General features: G+C 36.5%; 1 pseudogene; it reads left to right on the plus strand.

The window, feature by feature from the left end:
• The first annotated feature begins 8,465 nt into the window (after window positions 1–8,465).
• Window positions 8,466–25,924, plus strand: LOC130854872 (amine sulfotransferase-like; annotated as a pseudogene).
• Window positions 25,925–26,283: the final 359 nt, after the last annotated feature.

Genomic DNA, 26,283 nt, shown 5'->3' on the forward strand with positions numbered 1-26,283 from the left:
ATGCAAAAGAACTGATGAAAGCAGGGTCTTGAAGAGATATTTGTACAACCATGTTTACAGCAGCACTATCTATAATAGCCAAGAGGCGGAGACAATCCAAATGTCCATCAGCTGATGAATGGATAAACAAAATGTGTTATACACATACAGTAGAATATTATTAAGCCTTAAATAGGAAGTCCTGTCACATGTTAAGACATGGATGAACTTTGAGGCCATTATGGTAAACGAAATAAGCCATTTACAAAAAGATGAATACTGTATTATTGTACTAATATGGGGAATCTAAAGAGTAGTCAAATTCATACAAAGTAGAATGGTGGTTACCAAAGGCTGGGGAGAAAGGGGGAAAGAGGAGTTGTTTAATGGGTATTGAATTTCAGGTTTCAAATGTTACAAAGATCTGTTTCACAACAATGTAAATATACTTAACATTACTGAACTATACACTTTACAACAGTTAATATAGCAACTCTTTTGCTGTATATTTTTTACCACAATAAAGAAACATAGAGTTCTGAAAAAAAAAGAAAAAAAGGGCATATAGATTGGAAAGGAAGAAAAAAAACTATCCCTGTTTGCAAAAGACGTGATGGTCTGTGTAGAAAATTCTAAGGGATTGACAACAATAACAACATTAACAAAACTACTAGAACTAATAAATAATTTCGCTATGTTGCAAAATATAAGTTCTTGACACACAAAAATCAATCATATTTCTATATCCTAGCAGGGAACAATTGGAACCAAATTTAAAACATAATACCACATATAAGTGCTCCAAAAAAGAGAAATTTTAGGTGCACATCAATCAAAAGATTTACAAGGGTCTGTATACTAATGGATAAAATATTTGTGATAGCAGAAATCAAGGAAAGCTAGGATATACCATGCTCTTTGACTGTAAGACTCATTGTAGTAAGAATATCAGTTCTTCCCATATTAATGTATAGGTTTAATGAAATTCCTACCGAAGTCCAAATAGGATTCTTTGTAGCTGTAGAAAAGCCAATTCTCAATTTTAAGGCTTACTATAGAGCAATAGTTAATCAAAAGAGCCCGCTGTTAGGAGAAGAATAGACATAGATCAATGGAACAGAATATAAATTCTGTATATAGAGCTACACAAGCACAAAAGCTGAATTTTGACAAAGGTGAAAAAACAATTCCATGGAGAAGGATAGATTTTTCAATAAATGTTGCTGTAATATTTGGACATTCATAGGCAAAACCAATGACACTTGACTGAAATCTGAAACTATGAAAATTAGCTCAAAATGCGTTGTGAATCTAAATATAAACAATAAATCTATAATTTTTAGAAGAAAACATAGGAGAAAATATTACTTAGGCATACTCAAAAAGTTCTTAGATGTGAAAACAAAGACATCCATAAAAGGAATATATGATAAATGATCAAAATTTAAAAACTTTCGCACTGTAAAGGACCTTGTTAGGAGATATAAAAAGATTTTTAATTCACCTAGTTAGAGCTGATTATTCATATTTAAATAAAGTTGTTTATTTTCTAAAATAAAAAAAGAAGGAAAGAAAAGCCATAAACTGGGAGGAAATACTTGCAAATCATGTATTGGATAAAGGACTTGAATTCAGAGTATAGTGAATTCTCTAAACTGAACAGTGAGTTAAATAAACAGTCCAAATAGAAAACGGGCAAAAGACCTAAAAGATACTTTATCACAGAGGATAAAGAAGCAGTGAATACGTACTTGAAAACATGCATACCACCATTAGCCAACAGAGAAAGGGAAATTAAAGCTACTGTGTGTGACCACGACACACTTAAATTAGAATAGATTTTACAAAATATTGACAACACCACGTGCTGGCAAGGATGTGGAGCAAATGGATTCTCCTGCGTTGCTGAATCATATATAAAATGGTACAGCCATGTGGAAGACAGTTTGGCAATTTCTTATAAAGTTCAACATACAGTTAACATAGGAGTCAGCAATCCCATTGCTAGATGTTCATTTTAGAGAACTGAAAACTTATATTCTTACACAAACTAAATTTTCATAATGTTTGTTTGCAGTAATGCAAAACTGGATGGGTCCTTCAATCGGTGAATGGATAAAAAAATAGAGTACATCCATACAAGGGAATTCCACTCAAGAATAAACAGGCATGAACAAAGCACAGCTTCAAAAGATTTCAAGGGCATATAGTAAGCAGAAAAAAGCCAAATGCAAAAGGTTGCATAACCCATGTTTCTAGTTTACGATATTCTCAAGTTGGCAAAATTATAGTGGAGAACAGTGCAGTGATATCCAGGTGTTAAAGTTGGTGTGGGGGGAGCAGTGTGACCACTAGGGGCAACACAGGAAGTATCCTTGTGGTGATGGGACAGATTGTATCCTGATTTTGCTGATGGCTACATGCATCTACCATGATAAAACAATCCTCATGGAATTATAATCACCTCCTGCTGAAACTGTGTACAAGCCCCTGTGTCCTTGTCTTTTGGAGTAAAATTCTGACTCAAGAGTTAATGATGGGGAAATGTGAAGATGCAGAAAAAAAGAATAGCTGTTGGGGTGGGGAAGTGGTAACAATTTACACTATAGTTCTGCCCCATAGCAGAATCACGGAACTCCCAGTTTCCTGAGAGATACAGATAAAGGCCTGACACACATTCCTAAGTTGTTTTTAGAGGAAGCCGACCCCCTGCAGGTGAAAACTGCTGACCACATGAACATAGACCCTAGACTGGTTGAAACCAGAAGATTGACGATGCTTGACACTTCACCTTGATACCAACCAATCCGAGAACTGTCCACGAGCTGCTCAAGCCCTGTTCCTTAAACACTGAAAAACTCCTCACTGCCCCCTCCAGGGTGGTCACACAGTCTTGAGGGCATTAGTCTGCTGTGGCCCCCTTTGCCTGGCAAGGCAATAAAAGCTACTCTTTTCTACTTCACCCAAAACTCTGTCTCTGCATTTCTATTCAGCATGGGTGAACAGAGGCCAAGTTTCAGCAATACTGCCCCTCAAAATGAGTTCATGCAAAAACTGGTGAAACCTTAGAAATGTCTGTGTTTTAGTTTAAAATATTGTACCAATGTCACCTTCTTGCTTGTGATAATGTACTATGGTTATGTAAGGTATTTTCATGATAGAAGTGTGGTGGAGGGAACATCAGGATTGTTTGTATTATTTTTTATGTCTTCTTGTGTATCTTAAACTATTTCCAAATAAAAATTATAAATAGAATAGCCAACATAATCTTGAAGAAGAGCAAAGCTGGAGGATTCACCCTCAATAGCCACCAAGATCTATTTTTAAACTTTTCATTTTTTTAATAAGGAATCTACAGTAGTTTCAAAGGTAGTACAGGGAGTTACAATGTTCTCTTCTTTTCCCTCTCACAGTGAGACACCAATACCTACGATACATTTGCTTCTTTGTCCAATCCTAGTATACATGTAAAGTAGTTAAGAATTGCTAAATCATACTTCTATGAAAAAGAAATGTACCAACTGGAGCACAGTGTTGGTATTCAGTTCTTTATTTTTAGCCTTGCAGTACCTAGGGAAAATATTGGTGTAAAATTATTTAGGTCAGATCCTTTTTTCCCCATCTCATTCATTAGGGTTTTGTCACATATCCAGAATACAGTTTGATCCATTTGTCACAAGTTAAGTTCAGTCTTGGTCCCTCTGACATCATGGTAGCTTTTATAATTTACATACAGTTAAAAGCCAATGTTTTTGGTGGAATGGATATATATCAGTACTTTTATGGCCTTAAAAAGTCTGGTGTGGCTGGCCCAGGTCTAACTGCAGTCTCATCCTACACTGCTGTCCTTCTTTTCTCTATTCTAGAGCCACTTTGTCTCCCGTCAATTTCTACAGACCCACAATCTCTCTGATCAATAGTGTGAGGGTGAGTCAAAAATCATCTGCACTCTGACTGCAGAATTTATAGATGTTTTAATATAACTGGAGTGTGGATAATTTTTGACTCACCCTGGTACTTTCACCCAGGTCTGTATTCTCTGCAAGAAGCTTTCCCTAATTTCTTAACCTAGGGTTGACCACCCAGTTACAGTGTTATTGGTTCATTTACCTTTTGATATAACATTTATTGCAGTCCATATTTCTGTACTTATTTGTGTTTTTTATTTAACATCTACACTCTCTCTACCCTCAGGTTGAGAGTGAATCCTCTTTCACAAAATGGACTTTGACTATTTACTATGATTTCATAGTGCCTGATACACAGTAGTCATGAAATAAATATTTGTTCAATGATTCAACTCTTGCAAGAGTAATTAAGGTAACTAGGCAAACAAAGAAGGGAAATTATTCCTGGGAAAACAAGTAGCAAGTATGAAAGCTCATCAGGTGAGGACAGCATGATGCTTTTTCTGAACTGCCAAATGGTTTAGTGTGGCCAGAGAACAGTGTGTACACAGTAAAGGACAGATAATGTGCAGAAAGGGTAGATTTGAGGGCAGGTTCCAGGAAACTCACCTTAAAACTACAGGGTGAACAGAAAGTGTTTACAGAAGTGAATAAACACATGAGCATGTCCGGTAATGTAACTAATTCTTTTTAAAAGAGGAAATATGAATATTTCCACTATTATTTAAAAAATAATGAAAGGATGTCCAAATGAACAGCAGACCATGAAAAGTGTATGTGTGTATGAATGAACAGTGGTGTTAAAATTTTTTAAATCCAAATAATTCTTGCAAAATTACTGATGTAACAATCATTTATGGTCCTCACAACAATTATTCCTAAATGGGAAACATCTCATTAAAAAGACAATTTCTGGAAAATCTTGGACAAAGGAAAATCTATTGTCTCTATCTGATTTTATTCTCTGCAGAAAAATTTGTGTTCTAGCCTGTAGTAGGTTCAGGAATGTGCTCATGAATGGAGTGTGGAGAAGAATGTGTGTGTATGTGTGTGACTACTGCAAACGACCTAATTCTGCTGAACCAGCTATATGTGGATGAATAACTAGAACAAATCCAATTCAGATGATTTAGTAATAGTCATTTAATTCAAGCTTTTCCACAAGGAGAAAATAATCAAAGTAGCTATCCTATAGCAATATTATTATAGAGCTATTGCAACAAAAGGAAAGCCAAAAAAAAAATGCTATAAGAAAACAAAGATAGACATTCTGGTAACTCAAGGCCTTTGGAATGATGGCTGACAGATCCTGGTGTTACTTCATTGCAACAATTCTGCCTTTCTAATCCAAACGGGTGGGAAAAAGAACCATTGAGAAACATACTCCCAGGGACACACCAAGCTGTAATCTCAGCAACCGTATTCAGGAAGGGGTGCTATGGATACAGTCTTTCCACGAGGTCCATATTTATATGGGTTTTCTTTCTTGGTAAATAGAGGGACGGGAGTTAAAAAATAGTCTGTAAGTGAAGAAGCAGGAAATCTGTCTCCTCTAAATAGCCAAGCCTCAAATTTATACCATGAAGTCAAGTGAGAAAAAGATGTGCCTAAGATTGAATTGTATGCTCTATATGAACCATGTAGGTCCAGAGCTATGATGAAATCCAGCAACCAAAGACACTGAAGACAAGGAGACAGGGTCACATAGAGTAGAGACTGGGAAGTAGAGGAAAATGTTTCCATCCTAGAGTAGATCCAGCTGACAATGTAAAATCTTTCAGGTTAATAATCTGCGATTGGGATTTCTTGGGTTCCTTAAAACTAAGAAAGAATGATTTGTGCATTTAAAAATGATGTGCTGTATTCCTTTAAAATTGATCAGAAAACTAAAAATAGAACTACCATATGACCCAGTAATCCCACTACTGGGCATATACCCAGAGAAAACCATAATCCAAAAAGAAACATGTACCATAATGTTCAGTGCAGCACTATTTACAATAGCCAGGACATGGAAGCAACCTAAATGCCGATCAACAGATGAATGGATAAAGAAGATGTGGCACATATATACAATGGAATATTACGCAGCTATAAAAAGGAATGAAATGGAGCTATATGTAACGAGGTGGATAGACCTACTAGAGTCTGTCATACAGAGTGAAGTAAGCCAGAAAGAGAAATACAAATACTGCATGCTCACTCATATATACGGAATCTAAAAAAAAAAAAAAAAAAGGTACAGATGAACCCAGTGACAGGGCAAGAATAAGGATGCAGATGCAGAGAATGGACTGGAGGACACGGGGTTGGGGGGATGGGGGGCGAAGGGGAAGCTGGGACAAAGTGAGAGAGTAGCATAGACATATATACACCACCAACTGTAAAAAAGATAGCTGGTGGGAAGTTGCCGTATAACAAAGGGAGATCAACTCTATGATGGATGTTGCCTTAGAGGGCCAGGACAGGGAGAGTGGGAGGGCGTTGCGGGAGGGAGGGGATATGGGGATATATGTATAAATACAGCTGATTGACTTTGGTGTACCTCAAAAACTGGTACAAGAGTGTAAAGCAATTATATTCCAATAAAGAGCTTAAAAAAAACTTATTTTCAAAAACATAATAATCACCATACAGTATTTTGAAAGTATATGAGGGCAACATTTTTTTTGTACATGAAAGTTCATTACAGGATTATTTACAATAACTAAAGGAGACATTCCAAGTATCCATCAACAGATGGTATGTACACGCAACAGGATATTATTCGTCCAGAAAAAGAATGAAGTTCTGGTACATGGGAGAACATGAATAAACCTTGAAAAAATTATGCTAAATGAAATGTCAGCATAGAGGGACAATTGTTTTATGCATCCATTTGTATGATATATGGCTTATATATCATATAAGCCAAATTAGTGGTGCAAGAGTGTAGATTAGAGATATTAGAAGGACAAGACGGCAGGGGCAAATGGGAAGTTATTGCTTAATTATGATAGAATTTCTGTTTGGGTTGGTAAAAATGTGTTAGAAACAGATAATGCACAATATGCTGAATGTAATTAACTGCTGAATTGAATACCTAAAAATGATTAAAATGACAAGTGTTATATTTTATCTATCATACCACAATAAAAAGATTCAAATACATCTCCAACTACCATTGTGAATTGTGCATCTAATTCTGTCAGTTTTGCTACACATATGTCAAACATTTAAGATACGTTTGACATTTTTGGCATTACTAACTCTGGAGGCATATTTTGTTTTGATGTTTATTTATTGTTTTTGATGATAAATATAAAGATTCCAGCCCTCTTATTATTACTATTTGGATTGTATATACTTTTCTGTCAATTTACTTTCAACCCATAATATTTTAGGCACTATCGTGAACGGTATAAAATCACGTAAGAGGGCAACATTTCAAATGTGAATCCAATTGGTATTTCTCATGCACAGCATTTTCCACAGTTCATTTGGAACAGTATATTTGATCCCAAAGCCTCAGAAACTTCTTTCAGAGGCAGAAAATTATTCATATTCCAGGTTAAAAACAAGAGAAATAAAAAGTACATTTATTAAAGACATTTCTATTTCTATATGAAGAAATGCATGTGAAGAAGAAGAATATAAAATATGAAGAAACCATATGATAAACTGACAGCATGGATTCTGTGGCCAAATTGTGCGGCATGAAATCTTGCAGCTGTGCTAACTGGGCCACCTTGAACAGTTTGCTGAACTGCCTGGCCTCAGTTGCCTCATGCATGTTTGGAATCGTGATAATATCTGCCTCATGAGTTTTAGAAAAACTTATTTATCCTCTCACTATCTTATTTTCCTCATTTTTAAACATCAAAACAATTCACATAACCAAGCTGGTGCAAATGATTTTCAACACTTGATTTGGATATTTTGAGCATGTTGGCTGTCTCCCGCGTGGTATAACGTGGATTGTTCTCAGTTAATGTCTCAATTTGATCACTATCAACTTCAACTGGTCTACCTGACCGTGGAGCATCATCCAGCAAGAAATCTCCAGCATGAAACTTCGCAAACTGCTTTTAACACTTTTGATCAGGCGCAGCACCTTCTCCATACACTGCACAAATCTTTTTGTGCATTTTATTTGCATTTTTACCTTTCTTGAAATAAGAAAGCACATGCTGAAAATGTTGCTTTTTTTCTTCCATCTTCAATATTAAAATGGGTACACAAAATTTTGCCAATTTTGATAAGCCTTTTTTTAAATGCACGCTGATATGACAGCTGTCATATACAATCCAACAACATTGCTTTGAACTAAGTTAAAGACAACTAAGTGCTACTAGAGCCATCTTACGGAAAAAACCGAATGAACCTTTTGGCCCACCCAATAGTAATGAGTACCTCTAGCAACAGTAGGTTCCTGTGAAGTTTAAATGATTTACTATATGTAAGCTTGTTTTTATGGTAAATGAGTTGATACACATACAACATTCAATGGTGCTTGGCACATATTAAACACTCAGGAAGTCGTTATTGCAAAATAGTCGAAACTTGAATTTTATCTATTTTTACTTGTAGGTGATACTTATGAACAACACAGACATATATTTACTAAACTTTAAAGGCTGTTATTTGGGACGTTATTTACTTGATGTTGACCTAGAAAATCTAGATGATTTTGAAATTAGAGATGATGATGTCTTTGTAATTACATATCCAAAATCTGGTAAGTTTGGGGTGTGGGCCATCTGAGTCTTCACTCTGATTTGATAACACATGTGGACAAATGTGTCTGTTCCAGGCATCGAGAATAGTACATCTGACAATTAGACAACTATTTAGGATTAGAAAAAGTTACATAAATCTCAAATTTCTATCACAGAAGGCCATTTGAAATGCATATATTGTCATTTGTGATGGCACATATGAAAAGCTCAAATACTGAACCAAGAGGAGATTATCAGTAAATGGTGGCCTGTTGGGTTGGTGTGAGAATGGAAGAAAATATTAAAAAATCCAGCAGGATTTTTGTTAGCAGCATATCTCAGTCAGAATTAATTCCTAATACGCTTTGCAGTTAGGAACCTAATTACTTTGTATTTCCTTCTAATGATGAGATAATTTTAAACTAAATTAAACTGACCTCAATCTTATATTCCAAAAGAGCTTATTTTTTAAAATTGTACTTTTTAGACCACAATGTGATTGCTGCCATTGAAGCAGTGTTGTATGGAGTAGTTAATGTGCCTCAAAGCACATCATACACTGGAGTCTAAGTCAATAGGGAAAAAAATTCCTGATTTTCATGAAAATGCTCCAGTGTCTCCTTTTTGCTGCCTACTGTGAAATTTAAGACCTTGTTTAGTCTTAAAAAAGGACCTTACTTGTAATACAGGGGATAGAGAAGGAACTGAAGGATGAATCTGAATCACTACTATCGCGGAATTGGAACAACCCCAGCTCTTCAGAGTCAAGAAAGACCTAAGAGCCTCTGATTTTATCTTTACCAATTTTAATGTAAAATACAAACATACCAAAAAACATTTGGACAAGTTCATTAATGTCCCCTGAGTGGTTAAAAGACATAAAAACTCCAAGTAATTTTGAGATGATGGCATTCCTATGGAACTTTGATTAAAAAATAATTCAGAATTGAAAACAAGATTATTTATTTTTACAGGTACCATCTGGAGCCAGCAGATATTAAGCTAGATATATTTTGAGGGACACCATAGCAGAACTGAAAATATGGAAACACTTGATAGAGTCCCCTTTCTGGAATACAATCTACGCAAAGTGGACCATGTCAAGAGACCAACCCCTCGCCTTTTTGTTTCCCTCATCCCATGTTCTGTGGCACCAAAGGCCTCAAGAACAAAAAAGCTAAAGTATGTCATGGAAAGAACTTATAGACCTTTTTCTAAACAAAAATACTTTTTGTTCAAATATTGTCCTCTGTTCTCCAGCTCCACTCACCACATCCTTTCAAATGTGATTATGGTAATATCTATGATTTTACACATTAAAGTTATATTTGGAATTATAAACATATATACATAAATGAGGTCACCACACACATTGTTTGCAGGATAGTTATATGATATGTTGCAAAATTCTTTTATGTTGGGCCATAAAATCCTACCTTTTTTAACGGTTTAGTAGAATTTTATTGTGTAACTGTGCAATATCAAATCTATACTGATGGATCAGTAGGTTGCAGCAAATGTATATATCACATAAACATTCTCGAAGATCTTTGCACTCTTTTGACCTGGTGAAATGTTTGCCTAAAAGAGGAATTTCCAGATTAAATTTTCCAAATATTGTAAGAATTGGTAGGCATTATACATTGCCTTCTCTAGTGTATCAATTTATATTTCATCAAATAGTGTATAAGAATGCTTGTTTACATAGTCAGCATTAATAGGAATTATTAATCTCTGCCGATGTGCTAGGTAATATCAGTCTCATTCTTGAGCACTGTTTCCACAGTCCCTCTCTCTGATTCTTCATTCTTTCTTCCAAAAATGGACCCATGTTTAACATGTGGCAATTCTTCACCGTTTTAAATCTTATAACCAATAAGGTAAATCCTCATCAACTGCATTTCATATATTAATTGCCCCAATAATTTTTAGATGTTGATTGGAATTGATGAGATATATAGAATAATTTAGAGACAATCATTATCTTTGCAATATTCCAACATTCCATGCAGTATTATGCTATCACCGTTATGTATCAGGTCCTCTCTCATGTCCACCAAAAGTACTATGTTGTTCTATGTATGCTTTTTACACATTTTACCTCAATTTCCAATTTTTTGTTTTTTTGTTAGGCTATAATGAACTAGAAATATTTTACAATGTCTTTTCTATTTATGTTTTGCTGTTATAAGGGAAAAGACCTTGGTCTTTTTCTCTATTACATTTGGCTGCCTTAATCTCTTCTCTTATTTTTATTAATTTTTCTTCTATTCTCTGGAATATATTTCATCTTAAATTAATAACACATTTTATTTTCCTTTATAATATTTACACCTTAAGAAAATTTCAGTAGCTGAAGTCTACGAAAAAAAAATAGAATAATAGGGTGACTGACAGACAAACGTGAGACATGCAAATTTTGAGCATCTCTATGTTTACATTTTTGCATATTTCTGGCTATATTTGCAGATAGGCAGATTAGCAGCCCTGCTGATAATTTGATCTCTCTGACAGAAGTGAAAAATCATTCACCCATCCCAGAAACATGTTTCCTATCTCCCTGTGCGTGGATGTAATGTTCTTCTCTTGTCCTTGACACTAGCATTTTTAGTGTCTTTTCTTGTTTCTGTGTTTTGTTTTGTTTTGAAATTGCTTTCTGTGGCACAAAATGTTAAGAATTTTCTTCTATTCTTAGTTTTTGCACTATTCAGAAAAGGTCTAATCACATAAAATGCCTTTTTTGGCAATTCTAAAGATGCCATGCATTTTCCCGCCCTTTAATCCATAGTGAAATAAAAATTCCCTGATAATTTAATGATGTTTTATTCCTGGAGTATATTCCGCTTGCTTTTAATATTTGTTTTAATTTATTTTATTTCTTGGCTGCATTGGGTCTTAGTTGCGGCATGCAGGATCATCATTGAAGCATGGGGGATCTTTATCATTGCGGCATGCGGGCTTCTCTCTAGTTGTGGCACGTGGGCTTCTGTCTAGTTGTGGCATGTGGGTTTTCTCTTGCTAGTTGAGGCGGGTGAGCTCAGTAGTTGTGGCATGCGGCTTAGTCGACCCACGGCATGTGGGATAGTGGTTCCCTCATCAGGAATCGAACCTGTGTCTCCTGAATTGGAAGATGGATTCTTTACCACTGGACCACCAGGGAAGTCCCTATAATACTTGTTTTAACATAGTGCTGGTAAGTTATGTTAACTTGTATTCAGGAATTTTTATCTGCATATATTTTAAAAATATACTTTAATTTTCTGTGATTGTTCTATCATTATTTGATTTGTATCACTGTAATTTCAGTCTTGTAAAATAAATTTCAAAGCTTTTTGTAGTTTTCCTATGTTATCAAGTTGCTTAAAAATATAAATTAACTGAATAATTAAAGATTTGATTTGAGTATATTATAAATATATATGACACTGTCAGCTTTATTTATAGTCCTACCACTTTTTTGTTTTCTCATCAGTTTATTTAAATCACCTGCCTTTTCCTAAACTGGTATTGTATATTTTTTTGAAGCAAATTATCCCCATGTCATCAAGATTTCAAAACATTGAAAATTTTTACAATATATTTTTTCATGATTTGATCACAAGTATATCCTTTATTTTCTTAGATGTCAAAGTTTTGCCTTCATATTCAAATCCTTAATCCAACTGTAAATGTGTTTTAGTGCACGGTGTGAAGCAGAAACATATTTTCTTTCTTTTTTTCTATATGGATAATTATTCCAAAATTAAGTAGGCTTTCCTTTTTTCACTGATCTCCAATATTATCTTGACTGTGTACCAAATATCACTTAATGCTCACCAAGGGTAAACTGAACATCTATGCAAGGTAATTTGTGATATTAATCAAATATACAAATAAATAATTTCATTTTAAAAAATTAGTCCTACATGATAGCACATGTAAAATGTCATGGAAATGTGATTGCATCAGTTCTTGTAATGGCAGATATTGGGAACAAGCTAAATTGTTCAACCTAAATGAGTAGCAAACTGACGAAATAAATTATTATGCATTCATATAATTGAATGCTATGTAGGATTAAAAAAATGTAAAGATAACCAAGCATTGTTAAAATTGCTTCATTATTTCCTCTGCAGGTCATTTCCATCTACAGAAACCCTAAGGATGTTTTGATCTCATTTTTTCATTATTCAAATTTGATAGCTACAGAATAATCTTCAGATAACATAGAACATTTCATGAAAAGTTTTCTAGAAGGAAAAGGTACCTATAAATTTATTTATCAAGGAACATGTTTATGAGGCAATGTTGCCATTTGCCAAATTTTCAAACATAGGGAATAGGGTTAGGCACATGGTGAAGGGTTATCTTAGAAGGAAGAATGCACCTAAGTGCTCACTATTTTCCGTCAGCTTGTGCACTTAATCTGTCACCCGGTGGATTTTCTAACTTCAGCAGGACCATTTGGGGATTGTCAAGGTTGCAAAGGCACATTGTTCAGGAAACCATTTTGACCAGATCGTAAGAGAACCAAAAACAATCTAGGAATTCCACTCAGCTAGATCCAATGCTTGATGCACGTGTTCCAGAATAGCTAATGTTCAGGGTGGGTGTAGTTTTTTGTACTCTGTCATGGCCCTGGGGGAGGCCTTCAAGGCAGCTGTGGAATGTTCATTTCGACACTGAAGAGGATAGATGAGGTAAGAGACTTTTGGAATGTGGAATTGGGGCTCTCAGTCATTTGGAAGATTAAATTCTGTTTCTGACCCATTGTAGGTAGCTAATGTCACTACCCACGATCTTGAAATAGACAATAAGAGGGCAAATAAAGACACATGTTTTCAGGTAGAGGAAGTAGGAGAAGAGACTTATTTTAAAGACATGTTTACAATTAGGGATCCTTATTTCTACATTCCCACTTTCCAATAGACAGCGTATCTCGCAAAGGCAGGTTTCTATTAAAATCATGTAATTGTTCCCCACAAAACCATTTTTAAAAGGTAGCATAGTTGTCCAGTGGTGGGAGCAATATTTGTCTTTTTGAGGATTCCAGAACAGAAAAGAAAGGTGGTGATTTGCTCTTCAATAGGTGCAACATCTTCACTCTGTTACACTTTTTTTTTCTTTTTTTTAATTGGCTGCATTGGGTGTTTATTGCTGTGCACAGTCTCTCTCTAGTTGCAGTGAGTGGGGGCTACTCTTCATTATGTGGTGGCTTCTCTTACTGCAGAGCATGGGCCTAGGCACACGGGCTTCAGTAGTTGTGGCACGTGGGCTCAGTAGTTGTGGCTCGAAAGATCTAGAGCACAGGCTCAGCAGTTGTGGTGCATGGGCTTAGTTGCTCCACGGCATGTGGGATCTTCCTGGCCCAAGGGTCGAACCCGTGTTCCCTGCATTGGCAGGTTGATTCTTAACCACTGCGCCACCAGGGAAGCCCTCTTCTGTTACTTATTCATTTCCCCAGAGTGTTAGGAAGCCCTTGGTTTGATCACATCAGAGGCTGGTATGAACACAGACATGACTTTAAAATCTGTTCATGATGTATGAGGAGATGAAAAAGGTAAGAGGAGAAGGTTCTTATTTTAAAAAAATTATTTGTTTGAAACCCTTTCTTATCATGGTTTCCGTGAACCACATTCTCCTAGTTATCTTTGTACCTAACTACTTCTGAAATTTCTTTCTGTGTCTCTAATTTCCTGCTCCTCCCTTCATTACTTGTTTTCCTCAGGGCTGTTTACTCACTGTACACAGACATCAATTGTGATTCCTTTCATGTAAACATGTGTAGTAACAAAGGCAAACGTGTGTGGAGTACCCACAGCTTAAAAGAAAGAAAGGGCACCGGGAAGCACTGAAGTGAGACCCCACTAAGATATGGCTAATTAGCCAGAGAAGAATGTGGCCCTGTGCTGCAAGTTCTAATTTTTTTAAGAGATTCTTGAAACATAGCTTTCTTGTGAAACCCCATAATGCTTACATTTGGTATCCAGTCAACGCTGTTTTAAAAATTGCATAAACCAAACAAAACACATTTGAACTTCACCATTTTGTGATTTCTGATTAATATGTTGATTCACTAATACATTTTTACTGCTTGAATTGTTAAAGCAGGTCAATTTTTTTTCAATTTAAAGTAATGTCTTATTAATGGGCTTCAGCCATGAAATTCAATATATTGCATTTTATACAAAAACAGAGAAATTGGTTAGAACTATTCTTAAGTATGTAAGGGAAAATATATTAATAAAAATTTTACAATTTCAATGCAAATTATGGGCTGTTTCACTAGGAAATATGTTATTACATTACTTGGAATCAGGCATTTATCTCTTGTCTATTTAATTCTGTGAAGCCTTAGTAACAATTTTTATGCTTTTCTTCTTTAAAGCCCATAAAAGAATAAAAGTGGAATTATGAGTCAAAATTATAAAAATATAGTTTTTTATATTTGTCCATGTACTTGCCTTTACTGGAAGTGTTTGTATTTTCATTTGGATTTGAGTTACCTTGTTGTGCCCTTTTTCTTTTCAACTTGAAGGACTCCCTTTACATTTCTTGTAAGGATAGGCTTAGTGGTAATGGCACCTTAAATTTTGCTTATCTCGGATTGTCTTACTTCCTCTCACATTTTCACAAGAGTTTTGGTGTGCACAGAATTCTTGGTTGATAGTTTTTCTCTTTCAGCACTTTTCACACATCATCCCACTTCTTCCTGGCTGCAAAGTAACTGCTGTGAAATCTGATCATTATCTTATTGCAGATACTTTGACAAGTTACACTATTTTGCTCCTCTCAAGATTCTTTGTCTTTGACATTCAGCAATTTGAATCTGTCATACTGTGGGTCTCTGTGGGTTTCTCATACTTGTTTATTGAGCTTAGATCCATGTCTTTCCTCATATTTAGAGATTTTTTTCAGTGATTGTTCCTCAGATTGGCTCTCCACCCCTTTCACTTTTTCTTCCATTTTTGAAAGTCCCGTAATATGTATATTTCCCTCTTTGAAAACATTCCAAAGGTCCATTTAGGTTGAATTTATTTATTTATTTTTCTTTTAAATTTTATTTATTTACTTATTATTTTTTGGGGGATACACCAAGTTCAATCAACTGTTTTTATACACATATCCCCGTATTCCCTCCCTTCCTTGACTCCCCCCCTCGAGTCCCCCCCACCCTCCCTGCCCCAGTCCTCTAAGGCATCTTCCATCCTCGAGTTGGACTCCCTTTGTTATACAACAACTTCCCACTGACTATCTATTTTACAGTTGGTAGTATATATATGTCTGTGCTACTCTCTCGCTTCGTCTCAGCTTCCCCTTCACCCCCTGCTCCCTCCCAAACCTCGAGTTCTCCAGTCCATTTTCTGTATCTGCTTCCTTGTTCTTGTCACTGAGTTCATCAGTACCATTTTTAGATTCCGTATATGTGAGTTAGCATACAATATTTGTCTTTCTCTTTCTCACTTACTTCACTCTGTATGACAGACTGTAGTTCTATCTACCTCATTACATATAGCTCCATCTCATCCCTTTTTATAGCTGAGTAATATTCCATTGTATATATGTGCCACATCTTCTGTATCCATTCATTTGTTGATGGGCATTTTGGTTGCTTCCATGTCCTGGCTATTGTAAATAGTGCTGCAATAAACATTATGGTACAAGTTTCTTTTGGGATTATGGTTTTCTTTGGGTATATGCCCAGTAGTGGGATTGCTGGATCATATGGTAGTTCTATTTGTAGTTTTTGAAGGAACCTCCAAATTGTTTTCCACAGTGGCTGTACCAACTTACATTCCCACCAACAGTGCAGGAGAGTTCCCTTTTCTCCACACCCTCTCCAACATTTGTTCTTTCCAGATTTTGTGATGATGGCCATTCTGACCAGTGTGAGGTGATACCTCATTGTGGCTTTGACTTGCATTTCTCTGATGATTAGTGATGTTGAGCATCTTTTCATGTGTTTGTTGGCCATCTGTATGTCTTCTTTGGAGAAATGTCTGTTTAGGTCTTCTGCCCATTTGTGGATTGGGTTATTTGCTTTTTTGGTATGAAGCTGCATGAGCTGCTTGCAAATTTTGGAGATCAATCCTTTGTCCGTTGTTTCATAGGCAATTATTTTTTCCCATTCTGAGGGTTGCCTTTTAGTCTTGTTTATGGTTTCATTCACTGTGCAAAAGCTTTTAAGTTTCATGAGGTCCCATTTGTTTATTCTTGATTTTATTTCCATGATTCTAGGAGGTGGGTCACAAAGGATCTTGCTTTGATGGATGTCATAGAGTGTTGTGCCTATGTTTTCCTCTAGGAGTTTTATAGTGTCTGGCCTTCCATGTAGGTCTTTAATCCATTTGGAGTTGATTTTTGTGTATGATGTTAGGAAGTGTTCTAATTTCATTCTTTTACATGTTGCTGTCCAATTTTCCCAGCATCACTTAGTGAAGAGGCTGTCTTTTTTCCATTGTATACTCGTGCCTCCTTTGTCAAAGATAAGCTGCCCATATGTGTTTGGGCTTACTTCTGAGTTCTCTATTTTATTCCATTGATCTTCCTTTCTATTTTTGTGCCAGTACCATACTGTCTTGATCACTATGGCCTTGTAGTATAGTTTGAAGTCAGGAAGCCTGATTCCACCAACTCCATCTTTCCTTCTTAAGATTGCTTTGGCTATTTGGGGTCTTTTGCGTTTCCATACAAATCGTAAGATTTCTTATTACAGTTCTGTGAAAAATGCCATTGGTAATTTGATTGGGATTGCATTGAATCTGTACATTGCTTTGGGTAGTACAGTCATTTTCATGATGTTGATTCTTCCAATCCAGGAACATGGTATGTCCCTCCATCTGTTTGTGTCGTTTTTGATTTCTTTCATCAATGTCTTAAAGTTTTCTGCATACAGATCTTTTGCCTCCTTAGGCAGGTTTATTCCTAGGTATTTTATTCTTTTTGTTGCAATGGTGAATGAGACAGTTTCCTTCATTTCTCTTTCTGCTCTTCCGTTGTTAGTGTATAGGAATGCAAGAGATTTCTGTGCATTAATTTTGTATCCTGCTACTTTACTAAGCTCATCAATTAGTGCTAGCAGTTCTATGTATAATATCATGTCATCTGCAAAGAGTGACAATTTTACTTCTTCTTTTCCAATTTGGATTCCTTTAATTTCTTTTTCTTCTCTGATTGCTGTGGCTAAAACTTCCAAAACTATGTTGAATAATAATGGTGAGAGTGGACACCCTTGTCTTGTTCCTGTTCTTAGAGGAAATTCTTTCAGTTTTTCCCCATTGAGAATGATGTTGGCTTTTGGTTTCTCATGTATGGCTTTTATTATGTTGAGGTAATTTCCTCCTATGCCCATTTTCTGGAGAGTTTTTATCATAAATGGATGTTGAATTTTGTCAAAAGCTTTTTCTGCATCTATTGAGATGATCATATGGTTTTTTTGTTTTTTTTTAAATAAAACAAAAACTTTTATTAACATGAGAAGAGGACTGGTGCTGGCGTAATCCCCAACAAAGGTTTCAGTATAGGAGTGGTGTTCACTCAGTGGTGGAGTAGAAAGAGTTGGACTTTGGGGTCACATAATTCGAAGTCAAATGCCACTCACTTTGAGCCATATAAGTCTATCTGATTCAATATTTGGGACTAATAAGTACTTGTTTATCTGAAATACAATTTTAACTGGTTACCCTGTATTTTTTTTTTATTTTTTTTATTTTTTTTTGGGGGGTACACCAGGTTCAATCAACTGTTTTTATACACATATCCCCATATTCCCTCCCTTCCTTGACGCCCCCCCTCGAGTCCCCCCCACCCTCCCTGCCCCAGTCCTCTAAGGCATCTTCCATCCTTGAGTTGGACTCCCTTTGTTATACAACAACTTCCCACTGACTATTTTACAGTTGGTAGTATATATATGTCTGTGCTACTCTCTCGCTTCTTCTCAGTTTGATCATATGGTTTTTATCCTTCAAGTTGTTGATATGATGTATCACGTTGATTGATTTGCATATATTGAAGAATCCTTGCATCCCAGGGATAAACCCCACTTGATCATGGTATATGATCTTTTTAATGTGCTGTTGGATTCTGTTACCTAGTATTTTGTTGAGGATTTTTGCATCTATATTCATCAGTGATATTGGCCTGTAATTTTCTTTTTTTGTGACATCTTTGCCTGGTTTTGCTATCAGGGTGATGGTGGCCTTGTACAATGGGTTTGGGAGTATTCCTCCTTCTGCTATATTGTGGAAGAGTTTGAGAAGGATAGGTGTTAGCTCTTCTTGAAATGTTTGATAGAATTCGCCTGTGAACCCATCTAGCCCTGGGCTTTTGTGTGTTGGGAGATTTTTAATCACAGTCTCAATTTCCGTACTTGTGATTGGTCTGTTCATGGTTTCTATTTCTTCCTGGTTCAGTCTTGGAAGATTGTATTTTTCTAAGAATGTATCCATTTCTTCCAGGTTATCCAATTGATTGGCATAGAGTTGCTTGTAGTAGTCTCTCATGATCTTTTGTATTTCTGAGGTGTCCGTTGTTACTTCTCCTTTTTCATTTCTAATTCTGTTGATTTGCATCTTCTCCCTTTTTTTGCTGATGAGTCTGGCTAATGGTTTATCAATTTTGTTAATCTTCTCAAAGAACCAGCTTTTAGTTTCATTTATTTTTGCTATGGTTTCCTTCCTTTCTTTTTCATTTATTTCTGCTCTGATCTTTATGATTTCTTTCCTTCTGCTCACTTTGGGGTTTCTTTGTTCTTCTTTCTCTAGTTGTTTGAGGTGTAAGGTTAGGTTGTTTATTCGATCATTTTCTTGTTTTTTAAGGTAGGACTGTATTGCTATAAACTTCCCTCTTAGAACTGCTTTTGCTGCATCCCATAGGTTTTGGGTTGTTGTGTTTTTGTTGTCATTTGTTTCTAGATATTTTTTGATTTCCTCTTTGATTTCTTTAGTGATTTCTTGGTTGTTTAATAGCATATTGTTTAGCCTCCATGTGTTTGTATTTTTTGCAGTTTTTTTCCTGTAATTGATATCTAGTCTCATGGCGTTGTGGTCTGAGAAGATGCTTGATAAGACTTCAATTTTCTTGAATTTGCTGAGGTTTGATTTGTGACCCAAGATGTGATCTATCCTGGAAAATGTTCCATGTGCATTTGAGAAGAAAGTGTATTCTGTCATTTTTGGATGGAATGTCCTATAAATATCAATGAAGTTGAGATGGTCTAATGTGTCATTATAGCTTGTGTGTGTTTATTTTCTGTTTGGATGATCTGTCCATTGATATAAGTGGGGTGTTCAAGTCTCCCACTATTATTGTGTTACTGTCGATGTCCCCTGTTATAGCTGTTAGCATTTGCCTTATGTATTGAGGTGCTCCTATATTGGGGGCATAGATATTTACCATTGTGATATGTTCTTCTTGAATGGATCCCTTGATCATTATGTAGTGTCCTTCCTTGTCTCTTGTAATAGTCTTTACTTTCAAGTCTAATTTGTCTGATATGAGTATTGCTACTCCAGCTTTCTTTTGACTTCCATTTGCATGGAATATCTTTTTCCATCCCTTTACTTTCAGTCTATATGTATCCCTTGGTCTGAAGTGGGTTTCTTGTAGGCAACATATAGAAGGGTCTTGTTTTTGTATCCATTCAGCCAGTCTGTGTCTTTTGGTTGGAGCATTTAATCCATTTACACTTAAAGTGATTATTGACATGTGTGTTCCAATTACCATTTTCTGAATTGTTTTGGGTTTGTATTTGTAGGTGTTTTCCTTTTCTTGTGTGTCCTACTTAGAGAAGTTCCTTTAGCACTTGTTGTAAGGCTGGTTTGGTGGTGCTGAATTCTCTTAACTTTTGCTTGTCTGGAAAGCTTTTGATTTCTCCCTCAAATCTGAATGAGATTCTTGCTGGGTAGAGTATTCTTGGCTGTAGGTTTCTCTCTTTCAGGACTTTCAGTATATCCTGCCATTCCCTTCTGGCCTGCAGAATTTCTGTAGAAAGGTCAGCTGTTATCCTTATGGGTTTTCCCTTATATGTTGTTTGTTGCTTTTCTCTTGCTGCTTTTCATATTTTTTCTTTGTGTTTAATTGTCGTTAGTTTGATTAATAGGTGCCTTGGTGTATTTCTCCTTGGGTTTATTCTGTATGGGACTCTCTGTGCTTCTTGGACTTGGTGAATTATTTCCTTTCCCATGTTGGGGAAGTTTTCCACTATAACCTCTTCAAATATTTTCTCAGACCCTTTCTTGTTTTCTTCTTCTTCTGGGATGCCTATGATTCGAATGTTGGTATGCTTAATGTTATCCCTGAGGTCTCTGAGACTGTCTTCTATTCTTTTTATTCTTTTTTCTTTTTCCTGTTCTGTGGCAGTTATTTCCCCCATTCTATCTTCCAACTCACTTATTCATTCTTCTGCCTCAGTCATTCTGCTGGTTATAGCATCTAGAGTATTTTTAATTTCAGTTATTTTGTTATCCATTGCTGTTTGTTTTCTGAGTTCTTATGAACTGTTTCTTGTACTTTCTCTATTTTGTTATAGAGATTTTGTATCATTTTTACTATCATTACTCTAAATTCTTTTTCAGGCATTTTTCCTATTTCCTCCTCATTTATTTGGTCTTGTGAGTTTTTTTCCTGCTCCTTTGCCTGCATGGTGTTTCTTTGTTTCCTCATGGTTGTGCAAACTTTTGGGGTTGCTTGTCCTGGCGATAGAGGTGTTTATAGAAGACTGTCCAAGCCTCAGACTAATGTCGAAGTACTGGATTAAACAAATATTAAGTCTAGGAAACACATACATGTATAAGACACACAATTACTGAATCCATTAGGACATAAGGCTCTAGAAAGACCTGACAGAACCCCAGTGTGCTATCAGATATTCAAAGAGAAACCCAACAGAAATTGACAACTGAAACAGAACAAATCAGAGACAAAAGCAAAAGCAAACAAACAAACAAATAACACCTTACACATACAAACATTAATCCAGGGAGATTTTGTAAGCTAGGATCAAATATAGAAAAGAGCCAGAGTACCACCAGAGAGAATGGAGATTCTCAGAATGTAATTAGACAACTGTACTAAGAACTAAGATAAAGACAAAAACCTAATATTAAATACCAAGGCAGTGCGTCATCTGGAGAATAGAGCAAGGAGTCTGAGCAGATCGACAGTGTTGCTTATAAGTATGTTATGATAAAATAAACTTAAAATGGCTGGAAGAGAGGAGAACAGAAGAGGATAGTGTGGTTGGAAATATGCAAATTAAAAGAAAGGAATAGAAATGTATAAAAGATAGGGATGAAAGGAAAGTATGAGATATATTGTCCGTACTACCAAAAACTTAGCTAGATATAGAAGTATATAAAAAGGTTAAAAAAAGAAAAGAATAAAATATATCATTAAAAATTATGTTATAAAACTTGCAGATCCCTTAGGGCTAAGATCGTATTTAATAAAGAAAAAAAAAAAAGAGAGACAGAGAAAAAGAAAAAAAAAAAAAAAACCCAGCACTGATCCCAGAATGGACCAGTTCAACAGGTATTGATACTACTATTTCTGTTTCCTTAGAGTCTCAGCTGTAAGTGTCCTTCTCCTCGCCTTGGGTTTTTTTGCATTATTCTGTGACCAGCAGAGGTTCCCTTATTGTTCGTCTGTAAGCGATGGTGTGTGGGGAGGGAGAGGGTACAATAGTGGCTCCTTCTCCTGGGAGTGAGTGAGCAGTGGCGCACTGTTGTTTCAGTCAGGCTTGGAGGTGCCTGTTGCAGAGGGACGCTGGTGGCTCAGGCATAAACAGAAAGTCTTAGAGTTGGGCCTCTCTCGGGTTTCTTTTTGTTGTTGTTGTTGTTGTTGTTTTTCTCTCGGCAGCCTCCCTGCTGCCAGCATTCCAAGGGGTTTTAATCCAGCCCCGCCCGAGTGCCTGAGGGTACTTGTTATCCCTGAGCGCCTTAGGTGGCCTACAGGGCGTCTCTCCACTGCCAGTTGCAGAGGCCCCGAAAGAGAGAGAGGGACTACATGCGCGGCTCCTCCCCCCGCCCGTGAGCCTGCAGCCTCCAGCTGCCATTATAGCCGGACAGCTCTCAGGGACGGGCACTTCTTGCCACGGACTTCTTCCCTCCTGTCCTCTTGGTCCATCACCTTACTGGCAACAATGTTTCTCACCCTGAACCAGCTCTCCAGTTCCCACGCTCCTGCTCCCGGACCCTCTGTTCAGCTGTGGATCGTCGTCCCGATCCGGGAACGCTGAGCTGCGCTGCGGACCCTCCGTATGTTTCTCACTCCCTCCCGTCTGCCACAGCTCCGCCGCTTCACCCTCTTTGAGCCGTCATAGATGCCTCCCTACCGGTCATGTCGGGCTCCTTGCGGTCCTTTCCGGCGTCCGAGGCCGTCTGCTGGTGTTTAGCTGGTTCTCTGTGGGAATTATTGCGTCCTTCAGTGTATTCCCAATGCATCTGTGGAGAGGGATGCATTCCACGTCCCTCTACTTCGCTGCCATCTTTTTCCTCTCCTGAATTTACTTTTAATCATTCTACTTTAGTTTAGCTCATCAGATTTGAAATGACCTGCCTTCAAGTTTTCTGATTCTTTTTTCTGACTCTTCAAGACTTGTGTTGAACCCCTCTAATGAATTTATCAGTTCAAGTACATAATTTGTTTGGTTCTTTTTTATAAATGTTATCTTTTTTGTTGATATTCTCATTTTATTTATTAACCATTTTCCTAATACCTTTTTTCTCTGTGTTCTCCTTTACCTTGTTGATATATTTCAGAAAATTATTTTACTTGTTTTAACATTTTAGTCAAATAAATTTAAAGCCAGTGTTTTCTTAGGGTTGGTTTCTGGAGGTTAATTTGTTCCTTTGATTGTGGCAAATTTTCCTATTTCTTTATATATGGCTTGAGGTTTTTTGTTAAAAACTGGGCATATGAAGAAAGAAATACCCACCTCAGTCTTGCAAACCTGCCTCCATGCAGGGGAAGACCTTCACTAATCAGCCAGTGTGGTTAGAGGCTTAAGGTGTTTTCTGGACATGTGTCTTCCCCAGGCCTGGGAATGTGCATTTTCCCCAGTTCTCATGTATACATAGTTCATTTTAAATGTCTTAATTTCCCATGGAGTCTCATGCCTGCTTCTTCTCAGACTGTAAGGGTTTTACTGAATTCAATTGCCTGTAATATCTGGTCCTGATACCCATGGCTTTACCGTCCCACTGTAGCTCCCTCCCACTCTGGCACCTGCCACAGCTTTCATCAAACTCAAACCTCACATTCAAAGTATTCCATCATTTGTTCACTTCTCCAGTTATGTGAGAGGGAAACAAGTTTCTTGTGAATTATTTAGCCTATTGTGTAATTTTCCATTCTCCTTATTTCATTCCAAGTGAGGAAATGGGAATCTGACAGTTTCTGCCAATCACTTAGTGTGGCACTAAGGAAAGTTGAGGCAAATTGAACAAAATTATTAAGAATTATCTTACCATCTTGACTATTGTTTTTTTCTTGATTGAGGGTTTGTTTGGTGGCTGTACATTCTTAGCTGGTTTCTAATGTTCCCCTTGAGCTACTTTGGACTATGTTGCTGTTTGCTTGGTGATTTAGTAAAGTCAGATACAAAATCAATATATAAACAGTGTTCCTTTTCTAATAACAACTAATAACACTATTGTTAACACTAATAACAAACTATCAGAAAGAGAATTAAGAAAACAATCCCATTTACAATTGCATCAAAAACAATAAAATATCTCAGAATAAATTTAAAGAGCTGAAAGATATATACATTAAAAACAATGATATTAATAAAATAAATTGAAGAAGACACAAAGAAATGGAAAGATATTCCATGGTCATGAATTGAAAGAATTAATAGTGTCAAAATGTCCATATTACCCCAAGCAATCTTCAGATTTAATGCATCCCTATTAAAATTCCAATGACATTTTTTCACAGAAACAAATAATCCTAAAATTTGTATGGAACTATGAAAGACCATGGGCAGCCTAAGAAATCTTGAGAAAGAGGAACATAGCTAGAAGAATCACACTTCCAGTGTTCAAACTATATTAGAAAGTTATAGGAATCAAAACCATATGGTATCAGCATAACAACAGACACACAGAACAATGGAACAGAATACACAGCTGAAAAACAAACCCACACATATAAGGTCAATTAATTGACAAAAAGGAACCAAGAATATATAAAGGGGAAAGCCTTGTCTTTTCAGTAAATGGTGTTGGGAAAATCCATCAGAGGCTTCCCTTTTTTTCAATGCCAAATTGGGTGATGTGACCACCCGAGACCAATCTCTTGGAAAAGAAAAAGGGCTTTCTATGGGGAAATTTGGTCAATCAGGCTCATTTCTGGAATAAGCCTGGGCACTGCTGCCAGAACACAACCAGGGACCCTTTAGCCAAGAGAGAAGAGACGTAGCTGAATTGTAGGCAACAACAAATGACTACCACCTGCTGAATATTGATAAACAGTTTTGGTTAAAATCTGCCCTCAGGTCATGATGTTAAGCTTAGACTCTCCTGTTGGATCCACATGACCTACAAGAGAAATTTTCAAGTACTCTCCTCACAATATCACCCCTCCTGTGCCTTCAGACACTTCTCTCTTCATTCTCACCCCAGGCCTCTTCACTTGAAGCCCAAGGGATACTGAATTTCTAACTTTTCTGTGATATAACATCTCACACATTCCATGCAACTGTTGTATTGCACATACTCTTTCATTTGTCTAGATTATACAACTCCAATTTTGTTTTTATAGAAAATTCCTATTTTTCCTTTTTGTCCCAGAACATATTTCTCTTATTTGTTGAAACTTTCTCTGAGTTCTGTTCCAGAATTACTCTCGCACCATAGCACTGACTTTATTGTTATTGTTCTGTTCATTTGTACCATCACCCAGGGCAGTCTGACATATAGTAGCTATTCCCAAAATGTTTGCTGAGTATACACAGGTAAAATGAAACATAAGCACTCTTAAAATACAACCAAATAAGCACTGTAAAGGTAGGCAAATCAAAGACTTATTTACCAAGAAGGGATAAGAAAGTCACGTCTCACTGTCCAAATCAAAATTAAAAACAGCTTACGCACTTACATTTTTCATTCTCATAATGATATTTAGCTGTGATATATGTATGTCTTCTTTCTTAAAATTTGCATAATGCTCTTACTCTGATTTATTTTAGGATCTCAGAAGTTCTGTGTTAAAATTCTGCAAATTTCTGGGGAAAGAACTGAGTCAGGAGGCCATGGACGATGTTGTTAAGCAGAGAATATGAAGTATGACCCAGTAGCAAATTACGAAAATAAAATAAACAACCAACCTTGGCCAAAAGCAGAAGGCTATTTCCTTTGAAATGATGAGGTTTAGCGGTGAATGGTTTTCTTAGACTGTGGTGCAAGTGGACCACAGTGTAGCCTCTGGGTTTCCTTCCAGGGTTTCCAAAATGAAGTCCAGTTTGCCCTCTTCTCTTATGTGGTTAGTTGTATTTCCATGATTTCTGCTTCGTGCTTCCCAAGAAACTACGTTACCTTGTCCCTGAGGGTATCTGATGAATATTCTAAAATCACAAGTTCTTCTACTTGACACTTGACAATCTACCAATGCCTATCACAGTGCCTGGCAAAAAGTGGTTGTTCATTTAGTGGTCATTTAATGTTAGACTCTTTTACCTCATTAACAAGCCCACAAAATCTGATGATGTTTTGATGAAA

Source organism: Hippopotamus amphibius, chromosome 6 (assembly GCF_030028045.1).
Source record: "Hippopotamus amphibius kiboko isolate mHipAmp2 chromosome 6, mHipAmp2.hap2, whole genome shotgun sequence".
Classification (NCBI taxonomy): domain Eukaryota; kingdom Metazoa; phylum Chordata; class Mammalia; order Artiodactyla; family Hippopotamidae; genus Hippopotamus; species Hippopotamus amphibius.